We start from the raw sequence: 10,575 nt of genomic DNA on the forward strand, positions 1-10,575 counted from the left end.
GCGTCGGTCATGATCAATAACATTTTTCCCCCTGGGCAGCCGGTAAATCTCTTTCATGATTCCACCAACTGTTTCCTCCAGCACCGCAAGATGTCCACCGGGGGGTACCTCGTGGGCCATGTTAAAAACCTCATCCCCATAACTCTTTTGCACCACCCCCCACTCCTCATCTGCGGATGCTGTACTTGATTTCCCTTTCTTCCTTAGCACTTCCTCATCCGCACAATAGCCTACTAGTTCCCTTGTCAAGGCTGTGTCAGAGAGAGCTGTCTCTGCAAAACCCATCAGCCCCTCGCCTCGCTCCTGCGTCTGCACAAATTCTTTCCTGGCTACTGCTACGTCCGTCCCAGCTCCCTCACTACCTCTTATCTCACTACACCCTGTCTCATACAAGGTTGGCAGAAATGTTTCAGCCAAATTCACCATCGCGGGCGGGGCCTCCATGCTGGCAGGCTGACCCGTCAATCTCACGACTGGGAACACGATTCCTCCGGCGATGTCATTACCGAGCAAGACTTCCACGTCTTTCATCGGTAATTCGGACCTCACCCCGATCGTGACTAGTCCAGAGACCAGGTTGCTCTGTAAGTGTATCTGGTGCAAAGGGACTGACTCTGTCCCTTCCCCAACACCTTTGACCTCTACCTCCCCAGTCTGGGTCTCTGAGCTAAACTCTAATACACTCTTCAGTATTAGTGACTGACACGCTCCCGTGTCTCTCCAGATCCGCACTGGAACTGGTTTTAACCTCTCCTGCACTGACACCAGTCCGGCCGAGATAAACCTCTCGCGCCCTTCCTGAGCTTTTTCAGACCTGTCCTTCCCTAGCGGTTCGCTTAACAGCTCAATACAGCCATTCAAAATTTCCGCTTTTCCTTTCCCCGTCTCCTTCCTTGGGGCAAAGCACCTGGACGCAAAGTGTCCGACTTTCCCACAATTAAAACAGACGACCCCAGGAGACTTCCGACCAGACTGCTCCCGGTCTACCTTATCCTTTTCACTAGTCCCCGGCTTACTTTCTGACTTTTCCGGCGGACTCTCCCCGCCGTCCTGCCTACCCTTCTGGTAGCCTTTACTCGGGGCAAACTTCATTTTATGCGTCAACGCATACTCATCCGCTAACTTAGCAGTTGCGGCTAACGTGGCTGCCTCTTTCTCATCTAGGTAGGGTCTCATACCGTCAGGGACACAACCTTTAAACTGCTCAATCAGAATCAGCTGCAGCAGTCTGTCATAATCCCCCTCTACCCCTTTCGAGGCGCACCAACGCTCACAATATGTTTGCATCTCACGAGCAAACTCCAAATACGTGCGGTCCCACCGCTTCCTCGCATTCCGGAACCTCTGCCGGTATGCCTCCGGGACCAACTCATAAATCCTGAGGATGGCCTCCTTCACCACCTCATACTTCTGGGCATCTTCCGCGGATAAAGCGGAGTAAGCTTCTTGGGCCTTCCCTTTCAGTACACTCTGAAGTAAAACAACCCACTTATCCCTCGGCCAGTCCTGACTTATAGCCACCTTTTCGAAGTGGAGAAAGTACCGATCCACATCGGTATCGTCAAATGGGGGAACCAGCCTAACCTCCTGGGTCGCCCGGAACCCTCCACCTTGGTTCGGCATGAGCCCCTGCTCGGCCCTTATCTTTAACTTCTCCAGCTCAAATTCCCTTTCCCTCTGTTTCTCCTCTCTCTCCAACTGTCTGTCCCTCTCTCTCTCTTCTCTCTCCAACTGTCTGTCCCTCTCTCTCTCTTCTCTCTCCAACTGTCTTTCTCTCTCTTGCCTTTCTACCTCTTTCTCTTTCTCCCGCCTTTCTAACTCTCTCTCCTGCCTTTCTAACTGCTTCTCTTCGTGTTCTAACTGCCGTACCCGGAACTCGTGCTCGAGTCTCAGTTTTTCAAGCTGTACCTGTACCGCGTTTCCAGCAGGTTTTTCAATAGACACCTCCCCCAGCTCACCTTGGGGAAACACACCTTTAGATACATAGTGCTCTACAATAGCTCTGTGTATCTCCTCTCTCCTCATTGTCGACTTCACCTTGGCAAGATTCACCCGTTTGGCCACAGCTATCAATTCCGATTTCCTGGCATCCTCTAATGCCTCCAAGGTCGGCGCCTTTATAAATTCCTCAACCTCCATTTCTGCTGTTTGTCTTTTCTTTCTTTCGGGAATTTTAACCCAATCAATTTACTCCGTCCCAAATTTAGCGTTCAAAATCGCGGACGAGAACCCCACTTATGTTACGTACCCCGTAACTGGGTTGCCAAACCAGCAGAAATGGATCACTCATTTGGAGTCTGGAGTACTAGAACTAAGAAAGTTTTATTAAAGAAACAAGCAACACAGTAATCGAAAGGATAATAAATGCAACAGTTCAGCAATGATAACCACACATGTGCACAGAATTAAGATAACAGCATCAATCAAGCTCTATCGTTGTCTAGGGGTAAATGACCAATTTCAAAATGACTCAAAGTTCAGTCCAGGGGTTAGTAGTTCAGTTCGCAGTAATCGTTGCCATGGCGATGGACAACGTGGGGGAAGAGAGAGATAGAACAGGAACAACTGATCATTCAGAACGGCTTCACTCACAGACCGGCGAGATGGCTCACAAACAGCTTTTGGGCGGGTCCTTGGTGATGTCACCTGAGGTCACCGACTGTGACCCCTCCTCCAGATGCGGTCGATCCTCTGCAGTGAACCCGGCACCCAGGCAAGGGCGGACACACACCGGGTTCCCGCTGATCGTACCTTTCCACCCTGGTCGTTGTCTGATGCTTCTCACCCACTCGTGAGAGGCGCACCGCTTCCAGGGTCTCGTTACCTCGGGGTGTCGTGTGTGTCCTGTCTTAGCGAACCTGTCCCTTTTTATCCCCCTGCTGGGGCATCGCCTGTCCATCACTTCAAACAGTTCAAGGTTCAAAGAGGGAGCCGCTCCAGACAGCTCTCTCTCTCCCACGTCCCTTCATTACACATCTCCAGACGCTGCTCCATTGTTCCTTATCTCTCCTTCCCCTGAGGGCAGGTGGCAGACCAACTGCTGATGCCACTGATGCTAACCCAGGCCAGCTAACATCTTAATTTTATGTGTATTCTCGTAACAAGTATTAGTTCTAACGGTTACAGACGGCGGGACTCGCCACTGCACCCGGCCACGTGTGGGGCCTTCGGGGAGGGGTAGGGGTCTATCTATTATCTATCGATTGCTTAACAGCGGGGAATAGGCCGTCCCGCCCCTTCAAGCCCAGCATCCCCCCAATTTACCCCCTAGCCTCGTCACGGGGCAATTTACAATGCCAAGTTAACCTACCAACCAGGAGGAATCTGGGCTGTAGGAGGAAACCGCGGCATCGGGAGGAAACCGGGTAGAACGTACAGGCAGCAGCGGGATTTGAACCTGGGTCGGTGGTTGAGCTGACCACCCCGCTGTCCGTACGGTGTCCTTCCGTTCCGGGGCAGCCCAACTCGCCTTTGGCCCCCACCGGACCCTCGGCTCTCACCTGCGGCTCCAAGCCGCTGTCTGTCCACAAACCCGGGTGCACCGCTTCGACAGGAGGGCCCGGACCAGGGGAGGGTAGCCGGCGGGCCTCGTACCCCGGTGAGATAGGGACAGGCCTGTCCTAGCGTGTGAAGTCAACTCCGGCCGACTGGGTGGTGGAGACGAGCCGCGACATCCAACAGTCGTGAGGGCCGTTCTGCGACACTTAGCGGGGAGCGGAGGGAATGAGTGGTTACCCACTGCAAACAAGGAAGAGCCCAGTCTGTGACAACTACTCGTCCCACAAGACCCGGACTTCCGAGGTCGAGAGAGAGGATCTGTCCCTTTAAAAACTCTTCTGCCCGGGCTTCGCTGACATGGTCGGAGACGACGGACAACCGAGTTCCTTTGATTGACTGTCAATGAGCAAAATTCGCGCAGATCCTTCGTGCAGATCGTTGACCACCTTCACAGTTGTCCTGATCTACTGACCAGAATCCACCGTATTTGTGTTTTTTTTTATTTGCAGAGTTTGTCTTCTTTTGCGTATTGGTTGTTTGTCTCTGTGTGCGGTTTTTCACTGCCTTCCTTCGTACCTGTTGTGAATGCCCGCAAGAAAATGAATCTCAGGGTGATATGGGCATGTTGACATATATGTAGTTTGATCATAAATTCACTCTGACCTTTGAAACCGTTCAGACTGAAGGACGTCACTGTTTATGTCGGGCACACCCGGATCTGCAGCACAATAACAGGTGGAGTCAGGAGGCGACTGTACAAGGAGGCTCCGTAGCTCAGGGGTTAGAGCACTGGTCTTGTAAACCAGGGGTCGTGAGTTCGAATCTCACTGGGGCCTCAACATTTTCCGACCCCCGGGGTCTGTACTGGTTGGAATTTGGTTTATTATTGTCACAAGCACCGCAGCACGGTGAAAATCCTTTCTTGTGTATCGTCCAGTAGTTTATTGCACCAGGCATTGATGTTGAAAAGGCAAATTTCTTCAGCTGGAGGGTGGTGAATCTGTGGAGGTCATGTCATTGGGGATATTTCAAGCAGAGATTGATAGATTGTTGATTGGTCAGAGCATGAAGGGATTGGTCAGGGCGGGAGGGAAGGCAGGAGATTGAGGCTGAGAGGGAAATGGGTTCGGACATGGTGAAATGGTAGAGCAGTCTAGATGGGCTGAATGGCCTCATTCTATCTTCTGGTCTAAAGCAATGCCAGATTGCAGAATGAAGCAGCTGCAGAGGAAGTGGAGCGCAGGCAGGCAGACCGCGAGGCGCAAAGGCATAACGGGGAAGGTGATGAGGTCGGGGTCCATCTTGTTGACAACGGAAGTTCCTGCATCAGGCTGCTGTTTATTGATTACACCTCAGCGTTCAACACCATCGTACCCTCAGAGCTAATCAACGAGCTCCAAATCCCGGGCCTCCGTACCTCCCTCTGCAACTGGATCCTTGACTCCCTCACCGGGAGACCAGAGTCAGTACGGATCAGGGATAACACCCTCTCCTCACTGGCGCACCTCGGGGATGTGTGTGTAACCCTCTCTCTCTACATCCAGGACTGCGTGCCTCGGCAGAGCTCAAACGCCATCTATAGATCTGCCGATGGGAGAACAGAGTTTGAGATGGCGACGAGGGGGCGTACAGGAGCGAGGCGGATCAGCTGGTTGAGTGGTGTTATAACAAGCACCTTCCACTCCACGTCACCAAGGACAAGGGAGGAAGCGGGGGAGAAGATGGCAACGTGACGCAGTGCGCCCGGCCTCTCTGGTGAATGATGTCTGTAATCTGTCAAGTAGGGGACCGTTCACAATTCTGATTTGATGGAGACGGACGTGAGAGTACGGAGGAACATCTGGAAAATTTCTGAAATGCCCGCTTGGCTGCCGCTGCTACCGTGTGGTAACCGGAATCTCCGGAGCAGAAGGGTCCGAAATCCTCGGCTTTGCGTGTTTCAGCGGCTAGGGAGAGGTCGAAGGTGCTCAGCGGAGGATAGCGCTCGGGAGGCTGTATCGGAGGGGCTGGTTGGAGGCTCAAAGTTTTTGGACGGACGGACTCCATGTCGGCTGTGGTTGGCTGCTTCCAAGGCATCGGCAAGTTGACAGTACCTGGAGGTTTACGGCAGGGAGTTTCTCCCTTTTGCCGCCTGCTATCGGGGACTCGGGAGTCGATCAACTCGGGAACTTTGAGACTTTTTTTTACCGTGCCCATGGTTTGTTCTTCATCAAATTACGGTATTGCTTTGCACTGCTGTAACTATATGTTATAATTATGTGGTTCTGTCAGTGTTAGTCTTTGGTTTGTCCTGTTCTCTGTGATATCACTCTGGAGGAACATTGTATCATTTCTTAATGCATGTATGTATTTCTAAATGACAATAAACGAGGACTGAGTGTTTTCATAATCTAAGGACAAGGGATTGATTGTGGACCTCGGGAAGGGGAAGCTGAAGGAACCCAGTCTGGTGCTCATCAAGGGGCGGGGGGGCGGTGTGGTTAGGCTGTGGGAATGGCGAGCAGCTTCAAGTTCCTGGACATGAAGATCTCAAAGGACCCGTCCTGGGCCCCGCGTGTCAATGCACACATGAAGCAGGCTTGCTCCCTCAGGAGTATGAGAGCATTTTCATCGAAGCCTTTTTGCAGGTTTCTACAGAGCGCTCTAACTGGTTGTATTTGCCCGGTACGGAGGCTCCAATGCACAGGATCACGGGAGGGTGCAGGTGGGCAGGCAGGGTGTGTGTGTGTGTGGGTTAGACTCTGCCGGCCCCGGCCCCAGCGCGGGGCACAAGCCTCCCCAGCGACGAGGGCATCTGCCGGAGAAGGTGGCACCCGTCGTTTGCGACCCTCCTCATCCGGGACGTGCCCTCTTCTCATTACCACCGTCACAGAGTGGGTAGAGGAGCCCAAAGACTCAACCCGCAGATTCAGGAACAGCTCCTTCCCCTCCACCATCAGATTTCTGAATGGTCCATGAAGCCATGAACACTTCCTCAATACTCCTCGTTTGCGTTATTTACCCCTCTTTGGCACTATCTGTCCGTCCACCTATGGAGGGGGCCCCAGAATCTGGGATTGTTTCACAGCCTCAAGTCTCACCCACCAGAGAGAGTAGTTCCACACCCCCCCCACCCCCGCAAGTCAGGAGAGCTGTTATCCCACAAGGATAAAGAAGCCTACACAGCGATTAAATCTTTAAGCCTAAATGGGAAAATATAAAATTTATTCTGCTGTGGATGTCTATATATTGTAGCTGTTTAATATGCTGGGTACAACTGTATCCGTACTGTACTGTCTCAGTACTTTTATGTTTGTGTGTTGTTGCACTTTTTTTTATTCGCAGTTATTTTGTAAGTAACACTGTTCTTTGCATTTCTGGTCAGATGCTCAACGCATTTCATTGGCTTTGTATCTGTACTCGGCACAACGACAATAAAGTTGAACCTAATCTAACATAGTGGGGATGCCTTCTCCGTTGAGTTGGAGTTTACAGCTGAGCAGGGCGGAGGGTTGTGTATTTAGTAACAGTGTCGGTAATGTTTGAGTGATCTTGTGTGTGCAGTGGTTGGTTAAGCTTTGCTGTTTGTTTAAATAACTCATTGCAGGTTATCTGTTTAAATATGTGAATTGCACACGTCACCTCAGTGATACCGGGTGTGACTCACTTAAGGTGACCACAGGCCACACGCGTACCCTCAGACTCCGTGTCTCTCTTTGAATTAGCTTAATGCTTTGAAGTTACAGAATGTAACGATGGCGCCAACACAACTGGACAGGGACAGGTTCACTCCGGGAAAGACCACTGATGTCAACAGGACCAAGTTAGCCGGTGAAGTCTGCTTCCATCCCACACCCAGATACACCTGCTTCACAAAGTATACCCTCCTTCCTCCACACCACCCTTCTCCGTTCCACTATGCGTGACTCTCTCTCTCTCTCTCTGTTTATCTGTGTTTATCTGTGTCTCTGTCTCTGTCTGTCTATTTGTGTGTGTGTGTGTGTGTGTCTGTGTCTGTCTGTCTCTTTGTGTGTGTGTGTCTCACTCTCTGTCTGTCTCTGTCTGTGTACCTCTCTCTCTGTCTATTTGTGTGTGTGTGTGTGTCTGTGTCTGTGTCTGTCTGTCTCTTTGTGTGTGTGTGTCTCACTCTCTGTCTGTCTCTGTCTATCTGTGTCTCTGCCTGTGTACCCCTCTCTCTGTCTATTTGTGTGTGTGTGTATGTGTGTGTGTCTCTGTCTGTGTCTGTGTGTTTGTCTGTCTATTTGTGTGTGTGTGTCTTGCTCTCTGTCTCTATCTGTGTCTCTGTCTGTGTCTGTGTCTGTGTGTGTGTCTCTGTCTATTTGTGTGTGTGTGTGTGTGTGTCTGTGTGTGTGTGTGTGTCTCTGTCTATTTGTGTGTGTGTGTATGTGTGTGTGTCTCTGTCTGTGTCTGTGTGTGTGTCTGTCTATTTGTGTGTGTGTGTCTTGCTCTCTGTTTCTATCTGTGTCTCTGTGTGTGTCTGTGTGTGTGTCTCTGTCTATTTGTGGTGTGTGTGTGGTGTGTGTGTGTGTGTGTGCACGCGTGTGTCTCTGTCTATTTGTGTGTGTGTCTCGCTATCTCTGTCTATCTGTGTGCGTGTGTGTGTGTATGTGTGTCTGTCTGTCTGTCTCTCTGTGTCTATCTTTCTCTCTCTGTCTGTCTGTGTCTCTCTCCCCCTTCCCCCATCCCTCCCTAAATCATCATGCAGGACACGTCCCCTTCTCACTGCTCCTGTCGGGGAGGAAAGTCCAGGAGCCTGAAGACCCAGGCTCAACAATTCAGCATCAGCTTCCTCCGGTACCCCACCAGCTTCCCGAACGGTCCGTGAAAACCTTCGCTCTCTTCCTCTTGTGTGCCATTTCCTGCTTTACTTCCTAACCTCCGGTATCTTCTACGCCTTTTGCAGAGCGCGGCTGCCACCAGGCGACAAATTCCGCGGCACCCGTCGGTGACGATAAACCCGCTTCTGAGCTCGATCTCCCCTCTCTCTGTTTCTCCGTCTCTTCTCTTTCCCACACTCCTCTCTTTCTCTCGCTCCTTTTCTGCCTGCCCCCCCCTCCTCTCTCCACGGTGTGCAGGAGGCACCGAAGCCCAGGGGCTAGAGCTGTGTCCTTGTAAACCAGTAGTCCGCCTCCCCCTCTCTCTCCCTCTCCCTCCGTCTCCCTCCCTCTCCCTCCCTTTCTCCTCCTTCCCCCTCCACTCTCTCTCCGTCCCTCCCGTCCCTCCTTCTCAATGTCCGCCACTGCTGACACCTTCCCTGGACGTTGCAGGGACAAGGGGAGAGGACGCTGGGGTGGAGAATCGGCCTCGGCCTGAGTGAATGGGGCAGCAGGGAGAGAGGGGCCGAGTGGCTGGTCACATTCAGCTCCGGATCCTGGTGTCCTTCTGTTCCCTCAGAGGGCTGGACCGGTGGGGTGGGGGGGGGGTGCAGGTGGGCAAAATATCCCTCTCCTGGGCCTCCCCACTCCCGGATAGAGAGGTAATTAGAGAGAGAGAGAGACAGAATATGAAAGGGGAAAAGGAAGAGAGAGCACAGTGAGGGGGTAAAGGACAGGAGAGGGGGAGGCAGAATAACAGAAGAGAAAACGTCAACAAGCGTCTGGGAAAGAGAGGGAGGGAATCAAAGCTGTAGGGGAGAGAGGGGGCTGGATGGGGGGAGAGAGAGAGGTAGGGGAGAGGGAGGGAGTGAGGGTAGAAAGAGAGGGGAAGTGAGAGGGTTAGAGGCAGGGAGAAACTGGAGGTGAGAGGGAGGCGCACAGGGCTGATTCCGTGAGTGAACAGCAGGGGGCGGTAGGTGTCGGAGTGGCTCAGTGGGCCCCGGGGTCAGATGTTTAACCTGAGAGTCAGGGGTTCGAATCCCACCACCACCCCCACCGGGATCTCAGTAAGATCCTACACCCGTCCTTCCTCCCCCTCTCCCCCAACACCGACATCTGTCGCGCTCTCTCTCTCTCTCTCTCTCTTTCCCTAATTCTAATTTTTTTTTTAACCTAATCTTTAAAAGTCCGAACAGAGAGGGTGCTGTGGGGGATCTGTTCAGCAGCTAGCGGGGAATGGGGGTAGAGGCGGGTAGAGTTTCAGTGTTCAAGGGGACGTTTGCCTTGGGGAGAGGTGTAGAAGGGCGCGCGGCGAGGGCGTCCAACACAAGCATGTATCAGGGTGGGAAAGCAGGAGACGGGCTGAAGGGCCTGCTTTTCTCTGCAGCGCCGGTGTGGACCTCTGGAACATTCGGAACATTTCTTCCCTCTTCTGAATCTCCAAAGTTGCAGGACAGCACTTGGTTACGCAGGTCACACCCAGATCTGCAGAACAGTGACAGCTGGAGTTGGGAAGTGTTTGCACAAGGTGGCTCCATAGCTCAGGGGTTAGAGCACTAGTCTTGTAAACCAGGGGTCGTGAGTTCGAATCTCACTGGGGCCTCAGCATTTTTCTGCCGCCTCCCCACCCCCTGGAGCAAAGGATAAACTTTGTATATCCAATTCAATGTTAAAAAAAAAAAGCCCCTATTAAATACAGGACAGGCAACAGCCTCAGTAATGTTGCAAGGGAAGAGGCCAGAACAGACCTACCTGCCTTTGGAGATCATGGGCCTGGAATCAAACTGGTCAAGCCTTCAAAGAAAAAGGGTAGAGAGGAGCTGGACTGAGACATTGCACTCCTACTCCCCAAATGGACTGAACGAAGCCTAACGACTAGGCCGACGAAGAAAGCCTACTCCCCAAATGGTCAAAATGAGGCCTAATCACCAGACCTGCAAAAATAAACCTGCTCCCCAAGTGGACTAAACGAAGCCTAACGACTAGGCCGATAAACTTAACCTACCCCACAAATGCAGACATCCCACCCTGCAAAAAACTCATTTCAGGGAGGTAGCACACCCACCCCCTGCAACCCCATATACCCCCACCCCCCCGATCGACCTCCAAGGGCGCATGTATACGGGACACTTGATTATGAAAGAACACAACAATTTATTTGAGACATATTGAAACTATTTACACACACACACATATATACATATATTCCTTATTGAGTATTTTGTTGGCAATCTCAATGCTAATACAAATAGCTTTTCTACTT

General features: G+C 51.9%; 2 non-coding genes across 2 annotated transcripts; both read left to right on the forward strand.

The window, feature by feature from the left end:
• The first annotated feature begins 4,261 nt into the window (after positions 1 to 4,261).
• trnat-ugu (transfer RNA threonine (anticodon UGU)) lies at positions 4,262 to 4,334 on the forward strand. The gene has a single exon. It is a non-coding gene; the product is annotated as a tRNA-Thr (tRNA).
• Positions 4,335 to 9,842: 5,508 nt separating this feature from the next.
• On the forward strand, positions 9,843 to 9,915 carry trnat-ugu (transfer RNA threonine (anticodon UGU)). Its single transcript has one exon. It is a non-coding gene; the product is annotated as a tRNA-Thr (tRNA).
• The last annotated feature ends 660 nt before the right edge of the window (positions 9,916 to 10,575 follow it).

The sequence above is a fragment of the Mobula hypostoma genome, chromosome 31 (genome assembly GCF_963921235.1).
Source record: "Mobula hypostoma chromosome 31, sMobHyp1.1, whole genome shotgun sequence".
NCBI classification, from domain to species: domain Eukaryota; kingdom Metazoa; phylum Chordata; class Chondrichthyes; order Myliobatiformes; family Myliobatidae; genus Mobula; species Mobula hypostoma.